Source organism: Mauremys reevesii, linkage group 3, assembly GCF_016161935.1.
Source record: "Mauremys reevesii isolate NIE-2019 linkage group 3, ASM1616193v1, whole genome shotgun sequence".
Taxonomy (NCBI): Eukaryota; Metazoa; Chordata; order Testudines; family Geoemydidae; genus Mauremys; species Mauremys reevesii.
Window position 1 is genome coordinate 15,307,571 of NC_052625.1, and position 13,504 is coordinate 15,321,074.

At 41.8% G+C, this 13,504-nt stretch overlaps 1 protein-coding gene across 10 annotated transcripts in view; it reads right to left on the bottom strand.

Moving 5' to 3' along the window:
- LOC120401063 (WD repeat containing planar cell polarity effector) overlaps positions 1-13,504 on the bottom strand; it is a 301,239-nt gene that overhangs the window by 170,067 nt on the left and 117,668 nt on the right. The window lies entirely within an intron of this gene.

A 13,504-nucleotide genomic window follows, 5' to 3' on the forward strand; every position in this document is an offset into this window, starting at 1 on the left:
GGGGGCTGCTGTGGGGAAGTGGCCCAGGGAATTGTACATGTCCTATTTCCAAAAAGTCAGCTACCACAGCAGCTACTATTAGAATCCCTGGGCTGGAGCCTGGAGTAGAGGGCGGGCCCGGGCTCCCCCCCCGATTAATCACTGAGACTGGGAGACAACAGAGACTGTGTGAGGGAGGGTTGCTTCTCCTCACCTCCCTTGCTGGCTTAGGATGAAAATGGCTCAGTAAGCTGTGATCCTTGCCTCTAGAGAGAGAAGGACTACATGGAGGGTCACAGTGAGCCTCTGAGGCTAGCGAAATCCACCAGGAAACGTGGGACCCACAGAGACAAGGACAGAGCTTTGTCACACTAGTTAAAGCAATACAACTTGCGTATGTAAACAAGCCCTTAATTACCATCAGACTTTTAATTTATAATAATTTCTGCTCAATTCTTTCTGCGCATGCTCAAATCCTTTAATGTCCTTAGTCAGACACACTGAAGTCAACAAGACTACAATGTGAAAATGGCATGATCTGGCCCTTTAAAAGTAAAAACATACAGAAGTGTGTGTGTGTTTTTGGCACAGATTTGGTGTATCTGCCTTAAAGGCATCTATTTTATTTTGACTCACTTGCTTCACTTTTGGTTTGTTGCTTCACTTTCCTTCTGAATCAAGCCAACATTATCACACCTGTGTGCCTGTATTTTAGACACCTAAAGCCACATTTAGGCACCTAAATAAAAGTGACCTGATTTTTAGAGGTACTTAAGCCAATGGATGCTGTAGGTGCTCAGTATTTCTGAACATCAGGCCTCATATTCAGTTATCTAAAAATGGCTTTATGTGCCCAAGATCTGAACAGCACCTCTCATGCTTATACAAATTCCCTAATTTTGACAAAAAAATATAAATTATTTTTTGGGAGAGATGGGCATAGCTCTAGTGTGATGAGGAGGAAATAAATTAAAAATAAACAGGTGCTTCTACAATAAATATAAATGAACACTGGCGAAAAAGATGCAGTTTAATGATCACAGTACAGATAAATTTATCAGGTTCATTTAAATATCAATCAATCAGTCTAGATACTTACATTGCCGTCATCATCAAGGTATTTGAGTGCCTCACAGACATTCATGAATGTATCCTTTAAACACACCCCCTTGAGGTAGGGAAGTAACATTGTTCCCATTTGACAGATAAGGACTGAGGCACAGAAAGTACTAGCTTGCCTAAGGCTAGACAGCTATATATTGTGGCCAATTCAGAAACCGAATCCAGATCTCATGAGTTCCAGCCCACTGCCTAACCCAGAAAATCATCTTTCACACCTTCATGCATACTTTTACTACATATTATTGATACACTCTTGTGAAAGGCAGCTATTGACTAACTTACAAGATAACAGGATTAAAGATAACTAAACCGAATGAACTTGAGGTAATGCTATTTGGTAGAGACATTCAGTTTATGAATCAGTCATACCTCTGACAACATTAATGAAGCCCAGCACTCATTGTTCCATTGATACTGCAGGCAAGTGTTACAATCTGTAGCAACTGTCTGACAGAGTGGGTGTGAAAAGTTAAAAGCTCACCAAAGATGGATATAATTGACCTGGGTTTTGACTTCATAGAGTGAAAAGTTCATATACACTTTTTAGTAAAGACCCTTAGGGCCTGATAACAAATAAGTAATTCACACTTTAGATAACCAGTGTTGACACATGACATAGAGTAACTGTAGAAATACTAAATGCCAAACTGTTTTATGCTATATTTTTAGACATCGAATGTTTCAAAGATTTTCAAAACTTCAAGTCAATAGATCTTACTTTTCACAGAAATGATTTCTCACTGCAAAGCCCTGAGAGAAGGCAATACATCTTTCTGGTTTTTAAAATGAGAAAAGATGAGCATCAAGAAATTATTCTAACACAAACTAAAAATATTTAAATAATACTCACAGAATCATGGAAAAATGGGGTTGGAAGAGACCTTGAAAGGTCATCCAATCCATCCCACTGTGCTGAGGCAGAACTAAATATACCGAGACCATCCCTGACAGATGTTTGTCTAACCTGCTCTTAAAAACCTCCAGTGACAGGGATTCCACAACCTCCCTTGGTAACCTGTTCCAGTACTTGACTATAATGGCAACTCTATTAATACCAGTTGTATCTAAACCAGATTCTAACATTGCTTCACTAGCAACTGCAGGGCTGCAGTGACATAGAGGGTTTTAAGAAATGTTTGCACCATTGCTCTAGCAGTGGTGCAGCTCCCATTTGTAATGAGGCATGTCTTCCTCAGAGTAGAAGCTCTTTGGAGCTGAGAACGTCTTATCCATGTTTGTAATGAACGGTGTAAACTGGTGGATCTATAGAAATATTATAGAACAACATGGAAATTCAAAGAGCCTGAAATACTTTTTGTAACCCATCCCTATATGCACAGGTATTTTAGTTCATCAGACATATAATACCAGCCACTGTTTAGGGAACATGACATAATTCTGAATTTATTTGCTTTCAGCAGTTTAAATAAGATTCATAGATAGATAGATAGATCTATATCTATACCTATATCAGTGGCCTGAGATTTAGCTATCAAACTCCCACATTGGTGGGAATCACACAGTTCATTTCCCATGCAGAGCACTGAAAATGTAGTCCCTTCATGTTATCTGAGTAACATCTACTTAACTTCCTTTTTGTGTGTGTGCACATGCATGTAGAAACCAATTTCTCCTTGTAACAGAGGGCTTGGAGGTCTAGTGGTTGGAATGCTTGATTTCCAGCCCCCTGGTTGGTTGAGGTGCCTCAATCTTTAAGGCTGGGGGAACTGGGGAACCTGGGCCCTCCAAATTCACTGGGTCTCAGCCCAGGGCCCTGTGTAAGTCAACTCCTGAGTAGGGGACCTCCCAGCACAGAGGCTATGTCCTAACACTGTCCCTTCAGTTTGGGGCTTGGCCCCTATAGTCCAAGTCGCTGTGGTGATTTGTCTCGAGGAGTGCCCCCTTGTGAACCTTGGGTAGTGTCCTGTTGCTGTTCCAGGTTCCTCCGGGCAGGGCAGCCATAAGTTTGGTGGAGTTGGAACCCCACAAGGGCTCTGCACTTCAGTCAAGCTGGCCAAAATTTGGGGTAATGTCTTCTCCCTCCTGAGGTGCCCTGTGAAGGATATGGGATGGCGAGTCACTTAACATCCTTTCAGTAGGGTTGGGATACCAGACACTGATTCCAAACTGCCTTGGTTTGCTGGTCCTTCTCAATGCAGTATAGGTGGTCAGCCTGAAATTTGAAGTGTGGGAACAAACCCACTTGACAGGGCTCGACATTCTCCCCATTTACTACCCCAACTGGGGAGTATGCTCGGCTCAGCATGTTGTCTGCCTGTTGTTCTACAAAATTGGATCAGAATCTGGGACCTCCACATCAGGTTGGGACAGGGCCTTGTACTGCTGGGTGGGTTCTGATGAGTGCGATGTCCCCTCACCTGGATCAGGGATCTCTCCCACACCTGCAAGGGTCACAGGCTCAAGCAGATCTATAGCTGGCAGTAGAGAGGCCTTGCAGTCTGAAGGGGGTCCCACAATCTCCTTTAACAACTCCCCAAAATAGCTCCAGTCTCAGCTGCTAATAACAGGGTAGATGAGTGTCAGGGCCGGGCCCACCATCAGGGACTTCGTATGCTCCCCCACTGTTAGAGTCATCTGAATGTGGGGATACAATTTCACATCCCCATGCACACACTGTAACAGGTTATGCCCCAAGTTGACCCCGGGGCCTCTATATAAATCCATGGTACGCCCACATATGGAATACTGTGTGCACATGTGGTCGCCCCATCTCAAAAAAGATATATTGGAATTAGAAAAGGTTCAGAAAAGGGCAACAAAAATTATTAAGGGTATGGAACGGCTTCCGTATGAGGAGAGATTAATAAGACTGGGACTTTTCAGATTGAAAACAAGACGGCTAAGGGGAGATATGATTGAGGTCTATAAAATTATGACTGGTGTAGAGAAAGTAATTAAGGAAGTGTTGTTTACTACTCATAACACAAGAATGAGGGATCACTCAATGAAATTAATAGCAAATTTAAAACAAATGTACGGAAGTATTTCTTCACATAACGCACAGTCAACCTGTGGAACTCCTTGCCAGAGGATGTTGTGAAGGCCAAGACCATAACAGGTCAAAAAAGAACTAGATAAATTCATGGAGGATAGGTCTATCAATGGCTATTAGCCAGGATGGGCAAGAATGGTGTTCCTAGCCTCCGGTTTCCAGAAGCTGAGAATGAGCAACAGGGGATGGATCACTTGATGATTACCTGTTCTGTTCATTCCCTCTGGGGCACCTGGCACTGGCCACTGTCAGAAGACAGGATACTGGGCTAGATGGACCTTTGGTCTGACCCAGTAGGGCCATTCTTATGTTCTTATGGATTAGGAACCACAGAGCTTCACATGAGGGTCTGGGCACACTTTGAGTCCATAAACCCCACCACTTCTATCCCATTCACTCATACCTGGATGGTTAACTGCGCTGAGATGTGTTGTGGAGCTCATGCCCCCCGGGTCAAGATCTTCCCAAAGCTATACTCCATGTAGGGGTAATCTCTGGACCAGTGCCTGGGATGGCCACATGTGAAACATCTGTCTGGGTCTTGTCTGTTACAACTGGTCCCGACTCAGGGTATTGAGGTGGTCTCTTCCTGATGAGATCTGCCAAGTTCAGGCTCCAGTGATGTTCCTTTCTTAACGTCTAGTGGGTCAGTGGTTTTCAGACTGGGGTGCGAGTCAATGGCTCCAGACTTGTGGGCAGGATGACCCTGGGGCCTCTCAGTCCTCAGGCCCTCTAGAGTCCAGGTGAGAGGGGAGTTGGTTTAAGCCACTCAAGATACTGGCTTCCATGGGCTGCTTCCTCTTTTGGTAGCATGGAGCTCTTGGTCCCCACAGGTCTCTGGTGGTGCCATTATGGGGGTCTTCGTGGCCATATAATTTTCAACCAGCTGAATGGCATTCACCATGGTTTCAGGATGATGCTGTAATACCCATTCCTTTCTCCCAAGGCGTAGTATCTGGGTGAACTGTTCCAGAAGGACCAGCCTGGCTACCTGAGCTCCAGTCTCTGTGTCTGGTTTGAGCCGTTTCCATCAGGAGTCTTATAGTTTCTGGGCAACCAAGTGAGGTCTTGCCCACGGTGGGTACTGCTCCCTATTAAAGCATTGCTGGAATGTCTCTTCCGAGATGCCTAAGACATTGAGAATGGTTGCCTTGACACGCTTATATTCTTGGGCTGCAGCAGGGTCTAAAGAATGATACATGGCTTGCACTACCCTGGTTAAGTATGAGACCAGCACCACAGCCCAGTCTCGGGGCCATGGGGCTACTATTGCAACCTGCTCAAAGGTTTGAAGGAAGGCCTTGGGATCATATTCAGGTCCCAATTTGGTGAGTCTGATGGGGGATGGGTTCTTCCTGGCAGAGCAGCTGTAAGTTTGCTGGGGTTGGAATCCCAAAAGATCTGTGCTTTTGCCACCTGGGTTTCTCTTAGAGGAGGCAGCTTAGGAGCACCCGGCCTATCTCCTTTGACCAGGAAGACAGTGCTTGTTTCCTGGTGGCTGCCTTGGCTGGCAGGCTTTCCCCTCAGGTAGGGAGGCCACTAGCTCCTCATCAGTCAGCCCCAAACTGAGTCACACTCTCTCTCCCCTCACACTTGGCATTGGCTGCAGGTATAATGGGGCAGGACTAGCTGGGCCCAAAGGCTCTCTTTAACCCTTTCTGTGCTGGTGGGCAGTTTCTCTGCTTCGTCACACTCATAGAACTCAACAGCTCTTTGCAGCTTAGAATACAGATATGCTAAGGGTAAGTACCTGTATATTTATATAATTTCAAAAACACATTGACAAACTAGTTGCAAATCTTACAAAAACTTTCAAGTTGTCTTAGAAAATATTTTCTGAGAACATAGTAGGAGCTGTTTAATTTTATCTTTAAATGTAATTTTTGGTATTTTATTTTAAAATAGTTTTGACATTCAGATAATTTATCAGTAGCTTCTTCACTATGACCCATTTTCTTCTCCTTTTCTGCATGTTTGTTCTAGGCAATAAATTAAATTTCACTAATATCTGAAGATCAATTGTGACCTTTTGCATAGCCATTTTCAAGGTTCATGTTAATATGAACATCTTGTTTGCTAGTATTTATTTTTAATATTTTTGCTGTTGCACGTAACTTCCAGTTAATTCAACAAGACTTGTATCTAGTTTCTTCAATATAATACAAAAAACCCCTACGTCTATGTGTCAGACTTCCTTTTAACCAAGATTTGATTGCAAACACAAACAACAAGCTTTTCTTCCTTTGTACTCCTTTCTGATCTTCAAACAGGTTACTATGAAAAGGACTTACAATTTTTCTATTTTAAGACATATTCATCTCTACCATTACAGTGGAGGAAGACAGAAAAATAGAAATGTTCATATTACAATAATTAATTCCAGACTGTAATGCCACCGTGTAGTTTATGTTGTTTTTGCACAGATACGCAGGAGGAAAAAGGACTTTGAAGAAAAACTGCACTTGTTCAAACATTTTATAATCACAGTTTTAACAGCTGAGCAGAGGACCACATACAAAATTAAAGGTAGAGAGATTTAAATACTGTACCATTGTCTGGTTTGCTTTTGCCAGAAAGGAGTAAAGTGAGGCCAGTCTTGTCTACAAGAAGAGTTCAGTTAAATCTGCTTGAGCAGGGATGCCTTATAAATAGGATGACCAGATAGCAACTGTGAAAAAACAGGACAGGGGGTGGGGGATAATAGATAACTATATAAGAAAAAGTCCCAAAAAACAGGACTGTCCCTTTAAAAACAGGACATCTGGTCACCCTACTTATAAACAATGAAAATGAAACAAGTCATGTCCAAAGTGTGCTGAGACAGCCATGTAAACAGCAAGTTTCAGAAAAGTGGCTCAAGCCAAAACTGGACATTTTCGACGGTAACAAGCCAAAGCTTAAGAAATCCATTCACCAACAAGCAACCAGGAAACTTCCCTGGTGAAAGTGATTGAGGGGAGTGGGTATTTATCCACTGATTTTCTCAGAATACAAGCTTTTATTTGGAACAGAGTTATGTTTCTAGCCCTTATGGTTGCAACGATAGCCTTCTGAATGTGACCCAGTGCAGTACTGTCTTCCTGCATCTAAAGACAAGCAACCTGAAACGGTTGTGAACACTCTAAGACTCAAATCCTGGGAACGGCCTGAGTAGTCAGGCTATTCTATAGGAAGTTTTAGGGCTACAGGGCAGTGACCAGATACCATGGTGATGAGTGTAGTGTAAGAACTTATATGGAATAGAAAATAAAAATGAATAGGAGGAAGAAAGCGTCTCACCTAGCCAATTCTTTAGCTACTTCTCAAGTGCCAAGCAGCCACTTGTGCCTTACTATGAGGAATGAGACAGGAAAAAAGAGCTAATAAATCAGAATTGCAGCATACCCACCAAATCCCCCAGATCTTGCAGAGGTGTGAACAGTCCCTATGCAGTCTTCCCAGATCCTGTCCCACCCATTTGCATGAAAACTACACTGTCATGAGCAAGTTTTGTCCCTAAAAGATGTCTGTTATGTCTAGAACTTCTGAATGTCTTTAGCTCTCTTCCCTCCCATCTGTACAGACACTGGGGAAGGCTGCAAGCAGGATAACTCTTCTAGATAGTGACCTGCCGGATGACTTGAGAAATGACAAAGACCTGAGAATACTGGTACATAAAAGTCACAATAAGAAACAACATCAGGTGAAATGAGGGAAACCGATGTTGTAAATGACATGAATAAACATGATAAAGAGATTGGCCATATGATGGACAGAAAGAGAGGGAGAGACAAGCAGAAAAATGTGATGGATGAAGAAAAGGTATGTATGTGTGACAGATATAGATTAGACAGACCAAAGCCCTCCTAATGTGCACCCGCTTGACCTGCAAACCAAATATTTACACCTTTGCCCTATGGGAAGAAAGAGGAAAGGCAGGCGGGGTCAGTAGCGCAGAGGGTTGAAGAGATTTCTTGCACCTACTGCTCAGTCACCTACATTCTCGGCACTAAAAGAAGCACAGTGTCCCCCAGTAGCACACTGCAGTATTGGTTCAGGACAGATAAGGAATTGTGAGTGCCACCTACTGAATCATGGACACTACTCACTGCAGCATCTGGGTTTTCCTTGTAGATCTACCATCAAAATGTTACGCTTCAGATCTGACACCACCACAGACAAGTAGTTTGGCTGCAGGCTAACTGGAGCAGGACTCTCTTTCTTGTTCTCAGTTGTCCTTGTCCACCCAAGGGTGGTCTTGTAGTGGCTGATCCTACACCCTTGAAAGCAAAGGGAGCTACATTATTGACTTCAGTGGGCACAGGATCAAACCTTTATTTCTTCCTTACTTGCTAGTGGTCTTGTCCCTCCTTCCCTCTTCCACGGTATCTTATGCATCTTCCTGTTATTGCCTTCAACAACTATATGTTGGATCTTTATCTTCTTCCCTCTAACCCGTGGCATGTTTTAACTTCCCTTATACTGCAGATATCCTTACAGCAATACTTGCTCACGGTGAGATGCTGACTGCAGAGTGAAATTTATTAGTTTCAGTTTATTGTTCCTACGCCATCAAAAAATTGACCACTTTACAAACGGATGAATATGGAAATAGATGTCAAGATACCAGTGGGTGAAGCTATGTAAATTGAGACAAGAGGTATCTAAATAACAGTAGTTATATCACCACTGAATTCAATACTACCCTCTGGTGGCAATACTAATCCACTAAAAGAGCAATATCTGATTATACAACAGACAGGTATGGATATTTGCAGGAAAGCAATAGTCCTCAAGGGATGTAAAAATAACAATAGCTAAATATACAGTCATGCTGTAATCCCACAGCCTGAAATACCATTTTAAAAGTCTGTAAATCACAAAAATTAGCCGTCTCAACTTCATAATTACACCTTGTTCAAACACTCACAGTATCACTTAATCTCCTAATTAGCTTCATTAGTCCGCCCTAGAAATAGTTATTTCCAACATGGCATCCACCTTTTAACATAATCCATGCTTACAAACTAGGCTTTGGTTGGAATATGCCTGCATTTATTAGCCAGACTGCAAAACTATAAAGAAAAAGAGAAATCCAGTATATAGCCTAGCTATATTTGTCTACAGATCACTTCCAACCACAGTTAAATCTAATCTTAAAACAGATCATTTTAAAATCTTAAACAAGCAATGACATAAGTATGTCCCATGTATACTAGTAATCTATCAGTCAGAGAAGTCTCAGATGATAAAATTGTCCTAGCTGAAAACAAAAATAATTACTCAAGTTTTGTCAAACTGTTGCATCATAGGTACTGTTTGATCTTTTGAAGGCCATGCCTCTTGTGTTTATGGAACAGAATACAGAACTGCATTACACTTTGAGATGCAAACTCTTTCTTCATATTTCTTGTGTTTTTAACTAGATTGATTAATACCATCAACAGCACATATACTATGGAGATCCCAGATACAGTTCTTCACAGTTTTTTAACATAATTATTAGAGCTGCTAAAATAGTCGGGGGGGGAGAGAATTGGCAAAATTTACCCATTTTTGAGTTCTGAAAATTACACACACAAACACACACCACTAACCAAAACAAAAATAATCCATCTAGAATGAAAGAGGTACATAAATTGTTGAGGAAAGATGACAGGGCGCCCTTAAAGGCCATATGGCCCACAAATGTTAATGCAGCATAATTTTCATTTTAAAACATTCTTCTTTATCATCATCATCTGGCACCTCTGGTTAAAAGCAGCTTGTGAGACTTGGGTGAAACAGTAATATGTCTGAAGACATTATAAATGTAGCTGTCCCATTGCCTATACAATAGCAAACCTTACTGGATTTTAATAAAATTAAAAAGTGGGAAATTTAAACCTTGTAAAAGGAAATTCTTGTCATACAATGTACAATTAGCCTGTGGAAAGCACTGCCACAAAGTATAATTAAAGGCAAGGGCTTAACAGGATTCAGAAAACAACTGGACAACACAAACATCCAGAGCTATTATAATAGTGGGTATTTTTTTAAAGTTTCAAAAGTGATATGAACCCTCACACTTTGGGGCATAAGCCAACCTTTAATCAATAAAGGAAGAGAAAAATCTTTTCCAGTGGGCAGATCCTTCAGTAAGTGCCTTCTCTAGGATTACTTGCACCATCCTCTGAAGCAGCTTGTACTGGCCATTGCTGAAGACAGCATATTTGATTGTATGAACCAATGGTCTTATCCATTATGGTAGTGTCTATGCTTCGGTTAAATCTCAACATGTACTATGCATTAAAGAAAGTGGTTACTTACCAGTAACTTTTTCTTCAAGAGTGGGATATGGTGCTTCTGGTGTCATGCTGTGAAATGGCCTGGAAAAGCCATGTCCATTGGAAGGGATGCACAAAAAAATCTCACTTGAAGGTGACATCATTGCCCTACTCTATATGAGGGACTGTACACCCAGCTCCCTCAGTTCCTTCCCAGCTATGGAGTCCTGATGTTATGCAGAACTCCAAAGTAGAAGGGAAGATGGGCAGGTGGTGTGAATGAGTTTCTTTAAAAAAAAAAGTTACTGGTAAGGAACCTCTCTTTTGTCTTCGGGGCATTCCCACTTGTGGGAGATTGGCAGGCAGTGCTCCACCGATGGATGAGGAGTTCTTGGCTAAATACGGACTGTAACTCCACTCTCTCAAACTGGGCATCGGAGAGTGATGTCACATCCAAAGAGTAGTGTCTGGTGACGGCGTGCACTGAACTCCAAACTGCTGCTTTGCATAACTCCACCAAGCTAATCATTCTAAGGCATGTCACTAATGCTGCAGTGGTTCTCACAGTTCTTTAAACTTGGAGGTTCTTTAAACTTGGAAGGACTGGGTTCTCAGTTAAGATGTAGCAGTGTTCTAGACATCTTCTAATCTAGTAATGGGTTCTCCCCTTATGCTACAAATAACCTATTAGAATTACCAGGTAATAACAGAATGTCCTCTTTATATCTAGTGTATTGAGACAAGTTTCCCCTGGGAGGAACAACACAGGAGGAAAAACACTGAAATAGGTAGGAAGGGGAAGGGGGAGGGATCGCTCAGTGGTTTGAGCATTGGCCTGCAAAACCCAGGGTTGTGAGTTCACTCCTTGAGGGGGCCACTTAGGATCTGGGGGAGAAATCAGTACTTGGTCCTGCTAGTGAAGGCAGGGGGCTGGACTCAATGACCTTTCAAGGTCCCTTCCAGCTCTATGAGATGGGTATATCTGAGACCACTCTAGGCAAGAAGCTGGGATGAGGCCTCGTGATGACCTTGACAACAGTATAAAGTGGAGAGGCCATCAAAGCACTAAGCTCACCCACTCTTCTGGCACACGATTGCTTTCCGGAAGTGTGTTAAGACTGGTAAATGCTTAAGTGAGGCCTGGGCAAGGGACTCATTAGGCCATGATTTAGGGCTCCCTATGGAGCAGGAACACACATTTACCATGTCCTTAAGGAACCTGAGGATGTAAGGTATAGAAAATAGGTTTTCCTTAAGCAGATATTACTATCATATGGACCTTTATGGAGGGTATAGCTAAGCCCTGAGACGTATGATACGGAAGATGCTCTAGAAGTGAAGGGACTCCAGCTTGGGATGGAGTGAGTCCTTCACTAGTGGCCCAGATAGCAAATCAATTCCAGTTTTGTTTACAGCATTTCTGGGTGGAGCCTTTCCTGGATTCCCAGAGGATGGCTTGAATCCTAAGACCAGAAACAGACCACATTAGTCAGGAGGTTATCTCCATGCTGCAGTGTTTCTGGGGATACAGAATTCTCCCTTGCTGTGGAGACAGGAGGTTTGGTATGAAGACAGAGGCAGTATGGTGGTCCTCTGGCCAGCTGCAGATTTGGTGTTTGCTATGTTTGTACAGTACCTAGCACAATGGGGCTGAAACCTGTAAGTGCTACCACAGTACAAATAAATAATCATAACAACATGGACACAAACAGGTAGGTATGCATCTTGTGTTGCAGATGCAGTTCAATGGCTCAAAATTTGAAGTTATAAAATTTTGGTCTATTACACCCCTTCCCTCTCTGGCATGGGTCCCTGACCACCAGGGACTCCAAGTTGGGGGATAGGGGGCATAGAGCAGTGTGCATAGTGTCCTAAATTTCCTTGGCCCAGCCTTATATTTGTAGTGTGAATACTAGAGAGGAGTGAGGGAATATCTTTTCTAGGACCAACTTCTGTTGGCGAGAGAGACAAGTTTACTACTAATCCTAAAAAAAAAGTAGATAGTCCTGTCAAAAATTACTTCCTGATTTTTCAAAGATTTCTAATCTATTTCTAAATTTAAAGAGCACTATTCAGAATTGTTAAAGCTCTTTACCTATAATTAACTCAATCATACAAGTGAAATTATACCTCGCCAGCCCAGAAAACAAAGAAAGATAAAAAACACGATTGCAGTATATCCATTCTTATAAATATAATGAATCTTTCTTCATGACCCCATTCATCTCTAGTACTCTACATACTTCCTGCTCACAAAGATATTACAGCCCTCCAAGCACTTCTTAATATATTAATCACCCATCTGATGAAAAATTTTAATGATTTTATTTCAAGATGGCCTTCATCTTCCCTAGAAATTTCAGACTTACAGTAAATTTATTCACTATGGTAGGTATTATGCAGTGTTCGAGGTTGTTTGCTGTCAAGCCTAGTTTCATGATTTGAAAAAATGCATTACATTTAAAATGTAAGTGCTGTAATTGCTGTTTACTGCAGGCTACCTGTCCTTAATTTCAGTGGAATAGAAGAGAATATAATAGAATTCACTATAGTTTTCTACATTGATGGAATTTTGTACCATGCCAGTTGGAATGCCTTACACAACTACATTCTAATTTTCATATAACCTTACTGAGGTGTAAATGGATTTTTAGTCAACTTTTATTATTTCATAACCAACCCAATAGCATACAGCATTTTTTTCCTTAGTGATATTCACATGTTACAGCTATGTGATAGAAGAAAGAGTCCTACCATTCAAACTTTATTGGCTGGAGTTTATTGGTGGATGTTGTGGCAAGGCACTATTTCTCAATCGTTCCCACAGTCTGGATCAAAAATGTACAATATCCTACATTCTTATTTTTTGCTACTATATCTACTAACAATCAAATGATCTGATATACATAGGGTTACCAGAGAGCAACTGTGAAAAAAAGGGATTGGGGGTGGGAGGTAATAGGCACCTATTACTTGACTTGACTTGAATGGTAGAAGGATCAAGCTCTAAAGTCCCCAAAAACGGGACTGTCCCTTTAAAAATGGGACATCTGGTCACCCTAGATATACAGGCCTACAAAGGTACCACACAAAAATCTAATTTTGCATCTCGAATTACACAATTCTCCTTCTTGTAAGGGGGAGA